Source organism: Epinephelus fuscoguttatus, linkage group LG5 (genome assembly GCF_011397635.1).
Source record: "Epinephelus fuscoguttatus linkage group LG5, E.fuscoguttatus.final_Chr_v1".
Lineage (NCBI taxonomy): Eukaryota > Metazoa > Chordata > Actinopteri > Perciformes > Serranidae > Epinephelus > Epinephelus fuscoguttatus.
In genome coordinates this window covers 37,656,211-37,672,130 of record NC_064756.1, presented here as the reverse complement: position 1 = coordinate 37,672,130, position 15,920 = coordinate 37,656,211, and the positions used below count along the sequence as shown (strand labels likewise).

Sequence of the window (15,920 nt, the reverse complement as noted above, 5' to 3'; positions counted from 1 at the left end):
CCCTGAGGGGCTCTATATAACCAAATCCTACCTGTGGAAAGTAACGGATATCAATGTCAACTGTCCTATCATGCAACACAACAAGTTTGGCTGACCGGCGGACAGTGCGTACACATCACCAAAACTTCACAGGCAGGTTTCCAGAATGTCAGGCATATTAACAATGCAATAAATACCCCAAAAAACACTATTCAATGCAACTATCTGCAATCAACACATAAATGTATCTCTATATCAACTGTCCCGTCACATCTGATGTCAGATCAAAGGGGATTGACACCGTTTGGCGCGTTTGGCACGTGTAATGGAAACCCAACCTGATTTGATTAACACAGCTGCAAACTAATGAGTTCACATCCCTCTCAGCCAACCACACACAGCCACAGCATCAGATGGAGTACATCCATTCACACATTTATGGTGTAAATTTACTCAATCACATTAAATATAGGCTACAACAAATCACCCAAAACAAATTATTTCAACGTTTAATTTATTTTATATATTGATCCCCCCTATCTTTATGTGCACAATTATTGGGCAACTATTAGTATGCATAATTATTATGCAACTAAATGAAAAATGAAAATTTTCCCAATTCACTTGTTGATTTTCATCTGTTAAAGGTAGGATCTGGAGGATTTTCAAGCAAAACAAAATATAGACAAATACAAATGAAATCCTGCTTAATCATCACCTATGGGCTTCTACCAAAGTCCTGCACTGAGTCGGGTACCCGCAAAAACAGCTGATATGCGGGTGGTTTTTAAAAAAACATTTTTTCCCGGGTTCGGATCTGGGTGGAAAAAATAATATGCGGGTTGGATCGCGGGTTTTAGATAAACACATCAGTCATTAGTTCGGTAAACTACAGATAACTATCTTGGTCATTATTTACTCTCTGAAGATCGTCTCCGCTATTTCGCGACGGTCATTGGTTCAGCTGTTTACACGCGTTTCACCATCTACTAACACAATTTGTGATTGGACGACAGAATCAACATGGCTGCCACCGTCTAACAAGCGCCACTTCCAAAACAGTAAATAATTATTTAGGTATTTGAGAAATAAGTGGATAAAACTATCACTTTATAATGTTTTTGAAGTGTTTCCCTGATGGATTACTTCTCTCCTCGATGGATTCTAAAAACACGTGACGGCTCGTAACTGTTGAATGTCGCTCTGGACAGAAAGTAAGTCTATTATTACACATGTAAAGTTCCTTTACATTGATTAAAAGTTTAAAAGCATTAAACGTAACAAACAAGTTCTTTTACACTCGTATGGGAGAAGAACACAGAGGGTTGATGATGGAGCTGAAGTCAGGTTTTTATTGTGAGAGCTGCTTCATTCAGGTCGTTGTTTACTTACTGGCACCTTAACTGTGGCGATATGCTGTTCAATATTCAGCCAATATGACCCAACATGATAACTTTAAATCCGGGTAACGGGTCGGGCTGCGAGTCATGTTTCAACGGGTCGGACCAGGTTGCGGTACTAATTGGCCTGATGCGCGGGTTTGTGGTTCGGGTGCGGGTTTGTACGTCGCCGGGTCGGGTCGGGGCGGATCTTGAAAACTTGACCCGTGCAGGACTCTGGCTTCTACTCGTGTGGTGGTGACTCTGTTTGCAGACTCCTGCCCTTTAAGTGTATTTTGATGTTTTTGTGAGCTCGGACTGCTTCTGGGCAGAGATTTCCCCAGCCAATGAGAGAGCACAGGTGCCGTGCCCGAGCGTGTCCGAGTGTGCACCAGCGCGAGCCTTGCCTGAACCTCTTCTGTGAAGCTTTCTTCCGTACGTCCGGGCTCTGTACACCCGGGAGAGTTGAGCCTGATAGGAGGGGCCGAATTTGAATGTGTGTTTACAAACAGCAACTGGAAAATCCTCCTGAACCTACCTTTAAAGAATAACATACAAACAAGTCAAAATTTACAAAAAAACATTTCTGACCTTTTAAAAAAAACACATCCGTGACCAATATAGCCGCACTTCTTTTCATAAGCCTTCCATTCATGGAGTCTGTCGGTTTCTTGATCTGTTGATGATCAACTTTTTGTGCAGCAGCACCACAGCCTCCCAGACACTGTTCAGAGAGATGGACTGTTTTCCTTCACTGTAAATCTCCCGTTTAAGAAGGGCCCAAAGTTCTCGATTAGTGTTGTGTCATTCGCGAACGAATCATTCAAAAGAACAAATCTGTTGAGTGAACGTACTGAACTGAATCACTTGTGGAACTGATTCATTCATTTCTCACTTCAGTTGAGCTCAGCAGCAAGCGTGAAGGCTGGGAGTGGATCTGCCGATTCGGTCCGTGCGAACCATGAATCACTTGTGAGTCGCGAGGCAGCCAGGGTGCAGGGAGGGACTGCCTACTGTGTGATGAATTACTCGGTGGATGAATCACTCGGTGAATGAATCACTCATTAAACAACGTAACCACGATCCCTGAGTGATTCAAATCATTTCTTCTCAGCGATACACTTTTATAGGGACCGTTTCCCCCAAGCTAACAGCGAATGTAGCCAGGAGTCAAGCCACATGAACACAATCACACACCTCCCCATTGTTTTAACAGACTTAGTTTCCAGATAAACAAACTTAAAACGTTAGGCTGGCCAGTAAAGAGACTCACCAGTGCAGCAGCTCAGCCGTGTATCAGTTCAGGGAGTCGGACTACGCAGTACACAGTCAGGGCTCCTCCTGCCAAGCACTGAACGATTCGGTGAACAAATCTTTTGAATGAAGCTTTTCAGTGAACTGATTCTAGTGATTCAGTAACATCTAAAGAACTGCTTTGCCCGTCACTATTCTCAATAGGGTTTAGGTCAGGTGAGGAAGGAGCCATGTCATTATTCTTTCATCATTAAGGCCTTTACTGGCTAGTCACGCAGTGAGTACTTCAGTGCATGTTATGGAGCATGATCCTGCATAAAAATCATGGTCTTCTTGAAAGACGCAGACTTTTTCTTGTAAGACTGCTTGAAGAAAGAGTCTTCTAAAAGAAAGAAGATGCTGAAGCTTAAGTCAGGTGGTATAAATAAAATGGAGATTGTGTTCTCACATTGGATGAGATGGCCATCAGCGCAGGCCTGGAGCTGCACATGGGAACATGGAGACTGTTTGGCAATGTAACACTGCCTGGTCACACAGGGCAGGCAACTCATGCCTGCGTGTTTATACTTGCTGGAATAACAACACGCTGGAAGCAAACTGTTGCTTACCACTACAGCAGTAATTCTACTGACAGCTCAGTTTACCAGCCCATCATCATTGCCATAGTAGAGGCTTAAGCGTCTGTAGGGCTTCATGTAACAAACATCGCCTCTGACATGGGGAGTCCCAATAGAGCAATGTGGAAGTCATTTAGGGTGACCTGTGATAAGCCATGGATACCCCATCCTGTTGAGCAACACAAGCGGCTCTATTTCATGGCTGATGTTCCACATCTTGTGAAGAACTTGAAGAGTGCCTTGTCCGTGGTCACACCATCACCATTCCACAAGACGTGGTGGACTAAGAGCAGCTGGCGTCCAGTGTGGTGTCTGTTGATCCCTTAAAGGATCTTGTTTCCTACCAGGAGAGCACGGCACTTAAGCTGGCACCAAATCTGTCCCGAGGCATCCTGGAGCCCAACCATTTTGAAAAAATGCAGGTTAGTTCTGCCATGCATGTCTTCAGCAAGGCAACGAGTGCTGCCCTGAGGTACCTGGTGGAGGAGGAGCAACAACCACAATCCTACCTTGTGACATCATGGTTTTTGGAGAAGGTGGACCACTGGTTTGACCTCATGTCATCTCAGAATGTGGTAACTGCCCTCAGCCATTTCAAAATGGAGGAGTACGAGAAGGCCATCCACTTCCTCCAGGATAGCATCCACCTTTTTCGGGGCCTGAAGATTGGTCACCAGGGCAGCTGGAAACCAGTCCAGACAGGACTAGTGATGGCCACAACAGCGATCCTGGAGGTCCAGCAAGACCTGTTAAGCCAAGGGCACAAATTTGTTCTCAAAAGCCGGTTCACTCACGACTGCCTGGAGAACACCTTCTCTTGCATACGTCAGAGGAACCCCGTCCCAACACCAGCAGAGTTCCACTACGCACTGCAAACTGTCACTGTGGGACAGTTCCTCTCAACAGTGCATACTGGCAGTTACCTGGATGATGGATCTGACCATTTGGCGGACTTCCTGGACATGAAGAGCAGCAGCTGCAGTCCTCCTGCTGTTCTGCAAGTGGAGCAGCTGGAGGACCCAACATCACCACCTGACTTCACCAAAACAGAGTCCTGTGTCCTATACCTCCTGGCAGGATACATTGTGAAGAGGGTCATCAGCTGTTCACTTTGTGAGAAATGCCAGTGTGCACTAATAGAAAATGAAAATGAAAATGCAAATGAGAGAGATGTTCCGCTCAGATTAAAGGGGGGCACTATACTGGCCATCTGATGAGGTTTTCACTCTCATTCAGAGTGTGGAGCAGCTGTTCCGTGTGAGGACGGGTGATTCCCTCATGGAGTCCACCAATGCAGTGGCAATGCTGGAACAAGAGACCATGAAACTTGACAGCAACCTTCCCTCATGCCATGAGTGGAAAAAAAAAATTCTCACCAGATACATCCGGCTGAGGTTGAGGATTGCATCAAAGTGCATCTGGGCTGTGAAGAAGGAAAACAAAGTGAAAGGGTACTTTGGCAGCAAGAGTCATAGTAAAAGGGCAAAAAAGAGACAACATACCTCTGCACCAAAGGTCACAACATCTAGGCCACTGCCAAACACCTTACTCGTTGCCATGGATGTACTTGGTCTTTCCACCCCTTGTCCACCACCAGCAGCCTCCAGTGGTCCCTTATTCCAGCAGCTGCAGCCAGCTGCCAGCAGCAGCCACAGCCACCAGCCACCACCAGCAGCGTCTGCCAGCAGCAACCGCAGCCACCAGCCACCACCAGCGGCATCCGCCACCATCAAGAGCCACCATCAGCTGCTCGTGGCAGCCAACACCACCAGCCAATGCCAGCAGCAGCAGCAGGAGGTGGTGCACCAGGTGTTCAGCCAAATTCTGCCCAAAACATTATTTATGTAAGTTGTGTTAGAGGAGCAGGAAAATAAATTATTTTTCTATTTGCAGGTCAAGGATGAGGGGAGCAGGATTTATCCTCGTCTACCCAAGGAGTATCTGCAAGGAACAACGGGTTGAAACTGTCTCGTTTAAATAATCTGTTGATTTTCATTAACTTGCACTGTCTGTTCAAATAAATTAAATTAAATTGAATTGAATTGAATTGAATTGACTAGAAACCTTGGGCCGGAGAACCTCGGACCTGTGAGACAGACACACACATTCAAATACGCCCACTGTACTCTGATAAAAGAAAAGCAAGACAAGTAGATGATGACATATGCTTTCGAATCAAAAAGTGACTCAACAAAGGGTGGTCACTTTGTTCCCATCCCTGGAGCTGGAAAAGGCATAGCTTTAGGAACAGCAAACCCTGCAAGAAGAAAACATGATACACATACACAACTAAGAAAAGGAACAGCCACAAAATAATTTGTTGCTCATGTAATTTCTAGCTACCTCACTTGTGGGGTCTTTTGACAGCAGAAACTTCACAGGGCTCTTTCAGGATCACCTAAACGACACAATTTAAAATAATTAAACTCAAAGTTCCATATAAACATGTAATATTTTTAAATCAGAGGTAAACAGTATCATTAATTCAGTGGTAACAGGTGTTGTGATATACTCGTAGTGTTTAAACCACTGTGCAATGTTTTGGTCTTGTACGATTAAGTTTATGAATGAAACATTCAAAGACAAGCTGAAACAGCATTTTTAAGCTGTCTAGCCTCTATAGTGTGACTGTGACATCTCCAAGTTAAACATAACATATGCCTTAAATGCTGACAGAAGTAGTAGTAGTAGTGAAGTAGTAGTCCTATTTTAGTCTGTCATCACACGGCATACATATAAACAGGAATTAAATTATAAGATAACAACACTCTTACGTAAACATAAAAAGAATATACATTAGGTATTTGATAAAGGCTCAGGCAGAAGTATGTGCGCCTGTCCTACATTATCTTCTTATGGAACAGTTGAGAAACCTAATAAAAGCTAACACATCCTATTAACGTTACCCTTAGCTAACACCGTCAGGTTCAGATGATAAAATCTAAATAAAACCCGTTACTAATCATCCCAACTATACGTGATTTGTCTGTGATTCATTAATCAAACAGGAACACTTAGGTGCTAAACCTCCACAGCTGGCGACGTCGAGCTAACGAACTAGCAGGCAATGGCTGAAAATCGATCATCATTCCTGACTCAAAAAAACATAATTACATTGTGAACATACAAAAAAATCAATCGATATCTACATAATAAAGGACCTCCAATATAATAAACACACGTAATGACTTAAAATTGGTCCATATTTCATCACCTTACCTCAGGAGTTTCTCGCCATGCGGCCATTGAAATAAACGGGGTGGAATGTTTGGAACTATAGAGGGCTCCATAACACTTCTCCAGGCTAAAGGCACGGACAGAGGCTGAGGAAAAGTTTTCTGCCCCATGTAGTCAGCATTTTGAACAACAATAAATGAGTCATTCACTGTACCTTGAACTCTCAACATAAGACAATCACGCTGCAGGTCCGTGAACTGTTTAACATCATCCATTCACTTTCCACTAACGCTATGTTATGTGTTATATGTATGTGTATACACTGTATTTATAATGACATGGTAACGACTGAAACTTGGAGGTCCGAGACTTCCAGCGAGGGGAGAGGTAGAAACAAACAGCCAATGTGTGTCTGTGTGTGTTATGTTCAGATGTTGTCATGTAAATAACAGAGCTCAAGCAATAAACAGGACAGACAATAGGATTTTATTTATTTTTACACTACATTTTCACTGAAAGCTGACCGAATCTGACCCAAGCCCGAATACAATTTATAGCTACATTTTTGACCAAACCCGGGCTCAGATCGCCACACTCTAGTGTGTGTATGTGTCCCCTATTGGGGCCTATCTGAATTTCTGTCTTTAAGAGATGTTATTTTGTAATATAACTGAATTTTCTATCCATACATATAAATTTTAAATATATTAAAATGATAAGGCATCTTTGAGTAAACTGCGAGTATCATTTAAGTAGGCTATGTCATGGCCGGCCGAGTGTCGTCTTTTTTGGAAATCAAAATATGGTCACCCTAGCAACAATGTACATGCAACCACAAATATTTATTTTATACAGATGATGTTGGAGCCCTAGTATTCACACAATTTCAAAGCATATCAAACAGAATTGTATGTAAATTCACATTAAAGCAAAAAGTCACATGAACCACGGGTGAGCATTGTCATAATATCAAATTCGTCATTCCAATGCGGAGGGAGTGGTCTTCACAGTCATTATCATCATAATCATGTTATTATTATTGTTATTATTATTGTTAATGAGGTGAAATTATAAAAGAGGAATATATTTGCCATTTTAATAACGTAAGGGGAACAGTTGATCCTCTATTAACTATAATCTAACTACCTCATTACATCAAAATGACAGTTATATCACACACAGTTCAATGTTTTTAGAGAACCAACAATCATACTAATGCACCATAATAAATTCAGTCAAATGACAATAAAAATAGCGATAAAATAAAGTTTTCTAAACTAGAAAACAACATTAACCAATGCCCATTGCATGACGTTGTTGAACCAGGGAATTCGTTTGTCCACCATGACAAAGGATCCTAACTGACTTTACATTGGCATTGTTTCCGTGGTACCTGTTGGGAATAGAATGATTTTATGTGTTTTACTATCAGTTGTGTTTCACTATATAAGTTTTAGATGTGTGAACAATGAGAATACTGAGATGATTTCAGCTGATCTGAATGTGTTTGCTTTGCAGAAGTGGAGAAGTACAGGAGAGGAAGAGACATGAAGTCTGAGGAGCACATACCGCAATGCTTAGATAATTAGTTTCATATATGGTAAAAAGAATAGAAAGTGATGTACACATAGTAAGGTACAGCACGTGTAGGGAGTTGTGTTGTTCTCTTGTCTTTCAAAACAGGAACCACGCCCCTACCGCCAGCGGGAAGGAGTCAGATTAACACGAGGCAGGGGCATGGTGTGGTGAAGGAGGAAGTGGAACTGCCAATGAGAAGAGGACAACGCCTTGCGTGCACAATGACACTCTGTTACGCTCAAATATACTGGGTCAGGGAAAGGACAGGAGGTCAGACTTCGTGAACTGACATACCTTTGTTGTTCGTCAGGGACGTGAAGTTGAGACCCAGAGCTCTGTAATTTTATTCCTTTACGGCTTAATAAACTACATTAACTGAGACCGAACATCTTCTCCTATTGCTTCATTAAAGAACACGCAGGACTGAGCTCACACATAGCACATTAGAGAGTAGGATGAGCCCCAAGTCCATCAATTTGGTGACCCCGACGTGATTGAAGCCGGAGGATTGACGGGATAAAAGACATTCAACAGCGGAGGACAGCAGTATCGTGACAACACTTGCCGTGGCCTATAAAGAAGGTAAGTAGACGCCTGTTTTATCGAAGTTCTGCAATTGGAAACACTAAAACTTGTGTTGTCATTGTACTAAAGTCTCCTAGTCTAAAATGTAAAGGAATAAAATTAAAACAAAACAAAAGTGAAATGCCCCGGGACAGGGTGAAAGGCCCTGGAGCAAATCATAAATTTGACTCCTAAATACGAAACATAGTCAACACCTCGACAGGACAGGGTGAAAGGCCCTGGAGCAAATCATAAATTTGACTCCTAAATATGAAACATAGTCGGGTGTAAGGCCCTGGAGCAAATCATAAATTTGACTCCTAAATATGAAACATAGTCGGGTGAAAAGCCCTGAGATTAGGTTTTCCATCTAATCTCTAAAAAAGAAAAAGACGAGTGTCCTGAGGTGGATAAGCTCGGGGGGGAACCCATAAGGTTGCCCCTTGGACAGCTGAGAATATAGTCTGAAGACACGGGTTGTCTGAGGTTGAAAGACCTTTGTGTAGATTGTTACAACACAAAAAAGAGGTTACAGAGTTCTGCGGGCAGGGGAGCATTTCTGTAAACAGACCATGGGTCACAAATTAGCATTAGGGGACTGGAGGGCGCTATTGGGACAACAGCTCTCCAGCTGGGATTTAACTGCTCTTGAGACGTTGGCAAAAACAGTTAATTTAGCGGATAAAGAGCCATTCGCCCACCATGCCACTGCTATCGGTCAGGCCATGCGACAACAGTTTCCCATTCCGTCTGGCGCCATGCACACGCTCACTTTTCACATCAAACCTGACGAAAACGTCGCAACATTCCTTAGCAGATGTAAGAACACATGGGTAGATGTGGCTGGAGTACACTCAGGGTCTTGTGACCTACAAACCACCCTGTTCAGAAAGGCTGTGTTAGAGGGACTGCCCACGAAGGTAAAAGAATCATTAGACAACAATCCTAACCTTCCTGGCTGTTCCACTGAACAGTGGGAGAAACACCTCACACACCACATGAAAAAACACAGAGCTAAGCAGGCGGAAGAGAAGGAAAACACAGACTCAGCACAGGTTCAGCTGCTCAAACTTCAATTGGAGGATGCACGTCGTAAAACGAACGATGTGAAAAAAGACAAAAAATCAAACAATCAAATGATTCAGCAGCCTCAGCCATCACCCACAGTTACCCCAGATCTTTTTCCAACCCCTGAGGGAGTAGACCATCTCCCTCCCCATTGGAGCGGCTCCCGAGGTGGTACAGGAAGATTCAGAGGCAGGGGGGGAAATCGTGGCGGCCCAAGAGGGGGTCAGGGTAATGGGGGGTGCTTCCTTTGTGGAGACCTATCGCATTGGCGGGAACGCTGTCCACACCAGACCTATTCATGTAACGCTGACCCCGAGTGATTGGAGGACAGGATGCACCGGATGCAAGGCGGGCAGCTCAGACCTCCCAGGGGTGGCGGAAATAGACCCCCTCAGAGGCGGATATCAGGGACCGCACAGGGGAGGTTATCAAGATTATGTGCATCAAGCACCCAATGCCACTGTCGCTCCGCAGGGTCAATATCCTCTGATGACCTGGGAAGATTCCCAAGGATATTGACGGGGCCCAAGAACCCCTACGCGGGAGGGGCTGGCAGACCCCTACCTGCGACTGAAAGTACTGAATCAAGAACTGCCTTTCATGTTGGACACGGGGGCACGGTATTCCACATTAAACCTCCCTGTATCTGCTATTCACATGTCATCATCAGCGGTTGAATTAACTGGGTTCTCGTGTCAATCAGAAAATCTGCCGCTCACAAAACCACTCCCCACTTTATTATGATAGAAAAGGGGATGAGATGTATCAGCAGGCATTTTATAACGAAATTGAAGGTCACAGGTGGGATATACAGTCGTCCTGTATACTGGTGGGTAATGAGGGAGTGGCTGCAGCTGTTGACCTCGCTTCAGAACAGCAACAGTGGTATGAGGGGGAGGAAGAAGCCTCCCCTCACATATCTCTGGCAATCCATGCAAAACATCAGGCCAAAGACTTGGGTCCTATGTGTAAGAGGTTAATGTAACTCACTGATTGGATCCGCACCCAAATTCCTTAGGTGGATTTCTCACCCTCTGAGAAAGCATATCGCATCAGGCAGGGAGCTACAGACAAGGCGATCCTGGAACACCGACAGATAGAGAGGTTTCATGTTAGGGAAAAGACTGACCATCCAGACGCAGAACACATGTTACACACACTTCCTGACTCTCTCTGGTCTTCTGGACCCACCGATGTGGGCTACTGTGCACAGGTCACCCCCATTACATTTGAGTTAAATGATTGGACACCAATTTGGCAGAATCAGTATCGCCACAAGCCAGCAGCTGAGGCTGGTATTGCAGATACTATAGAGGGTCTGTTACAGGCTGGAGTGTTGGAGGCCTCAAACTCCAGCTGGAACACACCCATTCTTCCTGTAGAGAAACAGAATACAGGCAAATATTGCATGGTGCATGATCTCAGACGCATTAACGCAGTAATCTCCACGCCCACAGTACCAGTGCCAAACCCATACACCGCCATGTCTAGCCTGTCGCCAGAACATAAGTGGTTTTCCTGTATAGACCTTGCGAACGCCTTTTTCTGCCTACCTCTCGCGCCGCCCCTTCGCAACATTTTCTCATTCACTCATCGTGGTAGACAGCTATGTTACACCCGCCTCCCACAGGGTCTCATCCTGTCACCTGGTCTTTTCAATCAGGTTCTCAAACAGCAGCTGGCCGAATTGTCACTACCAGAAGGGGTTGTGGTAATCCAGTACGTTGATGATATCATCCACCCGATCCCTCCACCTGCCTAGAGGCCACACGCTCTGTCTTACTACGCCTACACCACACAGGGTTCAAAGTCTCTAAAACCAAGCTACAATGCTGTAGGCAGCAGGTCTCGTTCCTGGGTCGCATAGTGTCGACTAAGGGCACGGTTGTGTCCCCGTCACACAGGGAATCGATTCTGCATCACCCAAAACCACACACCGTGAAAGACATGTTGTCATTTTTGGGCCTCACAGGGTACAGCAAGCCCATCCTTTGCGTGCCATGGTTAATGCACAGGGCATGCGCAATCTTACTGCTCCCCTGGTATGGACCACTGATGCTGAAACCTCATTTAACTCCCTCAAACAGGCACTCTCTACTGCCACTGATCTAGCCATCCCCGACTACAACCTACCGTTTTTTCTTGACGTTTCTGAAAAGACACACACCACCTCTGGTGTGCTTTTTCAGAAAAAAGGGGGAGGCAGACAGGCGCTGATGTATGTAAGCATATTCTTAAATCCAACCGAGGATAGACACCCACTGTGCACACGACATGCAGCAGGAGTGGCAAAAATTTTGCAGAAAATAGAACACATAGTGATGGGACACGCACTGACGGTACTAACAACGCACAGCATAGTGGCATATGTAAACTCAGCGGCATTTACTATGACATCACTCAGACAGACGAGACTGGAAAAGATCTTAAATGCACCACACATAACATTCACACATGAAGGTGTAAACATGGCAGATAACATGGGAGAGGGCAAGCCACACAGGTGTGAGGAAAAGGTGCAGAAAGACACCAGGGTGAGAGAAGATTTGCAGGCGAAGCCCCTGACTAACGCAGAGGAAACACTGTTCACAGACGGATGCTGTTTCAGGCATCCAACTGAGGGACTGAAAGCAGCATATGCAGTGGTGAGACAGACAGAAACAGGGTTTGAAGAAGTCCTCACGGAAAGGGTGACAGGGAAAGAGTCCTCGCAGTTGGCTGAGCTCCAGGCAATGATTGCAGCTCTAGAATGGTCAGAAGGGAAGAGAGTGAACATCTACGCAGACTCTGCATATGTTGTAGGAGCAATCCATGTGGAAATGACACAGTGGATCAGATCTGTTTTTTTAACAGCAGCAAAAACCCCCATTAAACACAAAAAAGATATGAAGAGGCTACAGGAGGCTCTGATGAAGCCAGCACAGGTAGCAGTCATTAAGTGTAAGGGCCATGATAAAGCAGGGACAGCTATCGCTAGGGGAAATGAGGCTGCAGACATGGCAGCCAAGAGAAAGGCAGGATATAGTCCACAGTATATCATGCTACAAACAGAGAAAACAGTACATGACCTCCTGCCACCTTGTGATGTAAATATGTTAATAGCAGAGCAGCAGAAAGCTTCTCCACAGGAGCTTACAGTCTGGAAAGAGAGAGGAGCAGTGAGAACAGAGGGTATGTGGAGGTCTCCGGACGGAAGACCAGTGCTACCCCCAGGGCTGATGAGATCAGTCCTCCAGGAGGCTCACGGGGTGACTCATTGTGGAAAGGTGCAGATGGTGCAAGGTCTCACTCATTGGTGGCACCCTTTTCTGCCAGCCATGATTGAGAATCACATCAGAGAATGTAAAATATGTACAGAATATAATGTCAGACCCACAGTGAAACCACACCAAGGGAAATTTCCTCTCCCTAAACTCCCGGGTCAAGAGGTCATTATTGACTACACAGATATGATAGAAAGAGTGGGAGGGCACAGGTATCTTCTGGTGGCGGTGGATGCATACACCGGCTGGCCAGAAGCCATACCTGCCAAATCAGAGGATGCAAAAACAGTAATCAAATTTCTGATAAATCAATATATCCCCAGGCATGGGTTCCCCAAACGAATCAGATCTGACAACGGAACTCACTTTAAAAACAAAGACCTACAGCAGGTAGAGAAGGCATTGGGGCTAAAACACACATTTGGCACAGTCTATCATCCTCAGTCACAGGGCAAGGTGGAAAGGATGAACCAGTCTATTAAGGGAAAAATAGGCAAAATCTGTGCTCAATCTAAAATGAGCTGGGTAGATGCTCTACCCCTAGCTCTAATGTCAATCAGGAGCTCAGTGAATTCATTGACAGGGTTCACGCCATATGAACTAAAAACAGGACACCAGCTCCCGGGACCGGGAGCTGGGATCCAAACTACAGAAGAAATAGAAAGCCCTATGCAATACAAACCATATTATGACCAACTAACAGCATTGGTGTCAGCTTTCTCCAAACAGGTGACCACAGCTCGGGAGGGAGCAGAAGGGAAAGACCCCCCAACATCAGAGTGGGTCCTGCTCAAGGTGATCAAACGAAAGTGGTCAGAGCCAAAGTGGACTGGTCCCTACAAAGTCGTGGAACGGCTGTCCCACGCCGTCAAACTACAGGGAAAAGGTGACACACGGTATCACTGGAGTCAGTGTGCAGTGGCAGAGACACCTGCCCGAACACTGGAGGACATAAGAGACACTAAAGATTAAAAGAAAAAAAACAAACACACAGCTTATTCACACAGACATTTATTCATTTAGCTTAGCATAAGTGCGGAAGAGATATCCTGTGATCAATGTGAAGATTTGAAGCTCCTTTGAAGCAACACTTTGCCCAGAGTACGTTTGAGTAATATAAAGCCAGGATACAAGAAAGACTCGCTTGCACAACATTTACACTCCATATTTACTCTTATATTTTACACGTTTATATTTACCTTTTTGCAATACAAAATAAAAAAATGAAATTGTTATTAGAATTATTAGGATTAGAACCACGCCACCATAAGTGGTGTGTGTTGGGAGTTGTTGTGTTAACCTGTGTTATTGTTTTAACTCTGTTATATTTTGAGTCTTCCCCCAGAGACAAAGCCACAAAGCAACCACGAAACCGAACCAAAAGAAGCGCGGGAACAGGCAGACCTTCCGACAGCTGCATAGATAAGTATGGTGGCATCACATTGAACTATACGAGGGGAACAGCCATGGGATTTAAATTTGACCTGTGTTCTGTGATAAACTGTGGAGATAAAACCCTCTGTTTATCCCTGCCATCTATCTGGACTGGCATGCGCGCACTGGTCCAACTGGCAGTGCCTCTGGTCCTCCCAGGCCAGTTCTAGCAAAAAGAAAAGAGACACGTTTGACATTGGCTCTGACTCCACCACGTATATAGACGCCATAGGCGTTCCACGCGGGGTCCCAGATCAGTACAAATTGGCTGACCAAGTGGCCGCTGGTTTTGAAAACATACCCATATTAGCTGCACTGTTTCCCATCACCCCTAACAAAAATGTGGACAGAATTAATTATGTGCATTACAATGTTCTTAGACTGGCCAACAGCACTGGGGATGCAGTTGGAGGACTCTCTGAACAACTGGCAGCCACCTCCCTGATGACAGTACAGAACCGAATTGCGTTAGACATGCTTTTGGCGGAGAAAGGGGGTGTCTGCTCTATGTTCCAGGGCCTCTGCTGCACCTTCATCCCAAACAAGACAGCTCCAGACGGGTCAGTAACTAAGGCGCTAGAAGGGCTGCGCACGCTCTCTGAGGAAATGCATGAACACTCAGGCATTGATAAACCCCTGGGTGGTATCTTCGAGAAGTGGTTCGGTCTCTCTGTGAAAGGATCATAGTGTCAGCAGTGGAGAAAACATCTACAACCCCCACCGTATCAGATGACTCAAATGGAGATGGACACCCTATTGGGGGGAACCGCCGACAGATTCAGATTCAGATTCAGAAGAAGACAAAGTATGAGTGGTCTCATGTGTATGAGACCAAAAGGGGGAGTTATAACTTTTAGTTTCAAAAGAAACAAAAAGTGCAGTAATCACAAGACCTAAAAAGGGGGACCTGGATACATTGGGACTTAAAAAAAAAAAGTGGCCTCAGTCCTATAAGGCCAAAAGGGGGACTGTTGGGAATAGAATGATTTTATGTGTTTTACTATCAGTTGTGTTTCACTATATAAGTTTTAGATATGTGAACAATGAGAATACTGAGATGATTTCAGCTGATCTGAATGTGTTTGCTTTGCAGAAGCGAAGAAGTACAGGAGAGGAAGAGACATGAAGTCTGAGGAGCACATACCGCAATGCTTAGATAATTAGTTTCATATATGGTAAAAAGAATAGAAAGTGATGTACAGATAGTAAGGTACAGCACGTGTAGGGAGTTGTGTTGTTCTCTTGTCTTTCAAAACAGGAACCACGCCCCCACCGCCAGCGGGAAGGAGTCAGATTAACACGAGGCAGGGGCGTGGTGTGGTGAAGGAGGAAGTGGAACTGCCAATGAGAAGAGGACAACGCCTTGCGTGCACAATGACACTCTGTTACGCTCAAATATACTGGGTCAGGGAAAGGACAGGAGGTCAGACTTCGTGAACTGACACACCTCTGTTGTTCGTCAGGGACGTGAAGTTGAGACCCAGAGCTCTGTAATTTTATTCCTTTACTGCTTAATAAACTACATTAACTGAGACCGAATATCTTCTCCTATTGCTTCATTAAAGAACACGCAGGACTGAGCTCACACATAGCACATTAGAGAGTAG

At 44.8% G+C, this 15,920-nt stretch overlaps 1 pseudogene; it reads left to right on the top strand.

Moving 5' to 3' along the window:
- Window positions 1-9,846: 9,846 nt before the first annotated feature.
- LOC125888927 (uncharacterized) lies at window positions 9,847-15,920 on the top strand (annotated as a pseudogene).